Source organism: Trichechus manatus, unplaced genomic scaffold (genome assembly GCF_000243295.1).
Source record: "Trichechus manatus latirostris isolate Lorelei unplaced genomic scaffold, TriManLat1.0 scaffold00116, whole genome shotgun sequence".
In the NCBI taxonomy this organism is placed as follows: domain Eukaryota; kingdom Metazoa; phylum Chordata; class Mammalia; order Sirenia; family Trichechidae; genus Trichechus; species Trichechus manatus.
This window is the reverse complement of record NW_004444052.1, coordinates 9,244,801-9,246,854: the sequence shown is the minus strand read 5'-3', so window position 1 is coordinate 9,246,854 and position 2,054 is coordinate 9,244,801. Positions and strand designations below refer to the sequence as shown.

General features: G+C 42.3%; 1 non-coding gene across 1 annotated transcript; it reads right to left on the bottom strand.

The window, feature by feature from the left end:
* Positions 1–1,731: 1,731 nt before the first annotated feature.
* Positions 1,732–1,838, bottom strand: LOC111821954 (U6 spliceosomal RNA). Its single transcript, XR_002825258.1, has one exon. It is a non-coding gene; the product is annotated as a U6 spliceosomal RNA (small nuclear RNA).
* Positions 1,839–2,054: the final 216 nt, after the last annotated feature.

Genomic DNA, 2,054 nt, shown 5'->3' with positions numbered 1-2,054 from the left:
AATTGAGGTGCCCTTGTTATCTAAAACCACCAGACAGCACTTGAGAATTGTGCAAATGAAGAGGGGCTGGCCAGGCTACACAGATCACCCAGTCAGCTAACCTCAGGAAGGGAGGGGAACAGTATTTGATCAATCATGCATTTTCAGTGACGTCTCAATCATGACTGTGCAGTGAGCAGCCCTCAATCATGACTTTGCAAGGAGGCTAGATTAAGGCCTTGGACATGGAAGTTCCTTGGGCTTTCTGGTTGGTGGAACACATCCATGCATGGGAGAGGGTTGTGCATCCCTGGGGATAGAGAAGCTCTGTGCTAGGACCCCTCCTGTACCTCACCCTATGTTTCTCTTTGTCTGTATCCTTTCTGATTATAATAAATCAGTAGTTGTACAAATAGTATACTTTCTATGAGTTCTGTGAGTGGTTCCAGTGAATTATTGAACCCAAAGGGGACAGTAGGAACTAGCTGGGCAGAAGTTTGGGGTGTCGGGTAGACTCCCCAAGCTTATGGCCGGCATCTGCCTATTTGGCAGTCAGAAGGACTGTGTCCTTTTATCTTGTGTGCTCTGAGGTAGCTCTGGGTGGCTAGGGTCAGAGAAAGCTGTGCAGGCAATTGATCTGAAGGATGGTGTCCTTTTAACTTGTGTACTCCGACCTAGCTCTGAGACCACAACCTCCCAGAGAGTGTTGTTTTGGGTGGCTGGTGACGAGGATGAAGAAGTGGAAAGGTGAGGACTGGATCCTTATCCACGTTTTCGGGATTGGATTTATGCTCATCTTTACCATGCAGTTAGCAATGAAGGTGGGATTTGCCCACCTCACCGTACCCCTTGTTGCACACAGGACTACTGCTTGGTTGAATATGCAGTTGTCCACGATCATACTCCAGGATTCATACATGTAATACAAGGGTAAGATTGACAAATTAGACAGGTGTGATATGGAACACCATAGGGACCACTGCCCTTTTATTCTTTAGATCTTTGATGTTGTTCTTGAATAACTATTCAGGTTGGGTAGTACAGTTTCAGAGTCTTTTATTGGCCTTTCCCAACACTTACCCCACAGGCCATGATCCCATGTAAGATTTACTCCACTTGCCAAGTATGTAAATTCCAATTGTACATTCAGGAACATGGAAATGACCCCCAGGTTTATTCACAGATGCAGTGGCACTGTAAGGTAGACTTCAAAAAAATTTTTTTTTGTGATAACATGTATATAACAAAATATTTGCCTTTTCAAACATTTTTATGTGTACAGTTCAGTGACATTAATTACATTCCCCGTGTTGTGCAGCTATAACCACTATCCATTTCCCAATTTTTTCATTGGCCTTACAGAAACTCAGTATGCCTTAAGCAATACCTCCCCAATGCCTCCTCCCACCCACCCCTAATATCCATTAATAAACTTTGGTCTCTGTGCATTTGCCTATTCTAGGTATTTCAGCATAATGTTTTCAAGGTTTATCAACGTTGTAGCATGTGTCAGAACTTCATTTCTCTTTATGGCTGAATAATTCCATTGTATGTATACCACATTTTGTTTATCCGTTCATCTGTTGATGAACATTCAGGTTGTTTCCACCTTTTGGATATTGTGAATATGCTGCAGTGAACATTGGTGTACGTGTATCTTTTTAAGTCCCTGCTTTCAAATCTTTTGGGTATATGCCTAGGAGTGGAGTTGCTGAGTCATATGGTAATTCTATGTTTAACCTTTTTTTAAAAAAAAATATGGAACGCTTCACAAATTTGCATGTCATCCTTACGCGGGGGCTGTGCTTATCTTCTCTGTATCATTCCAATTTTAGTGTATGTGCTACTGAGGCAAGCACTATGCATTTGACTTTTTGAGGAGACACTCAACTGTTTTCACAGCAGCTGCACCATTTTACAGTCCCCACTGTCAGTGAATGAGGGTTGTAATTTCTCTGTATCCTCACCAACACTTGTTACTTTCTGTTTTTCTGATAATAGCCATCCTAGTGGGGATGAAGTGATACCTCACTGTGGTTTTGATTTGTATTTCCCTAATGACTAATGACACTGAG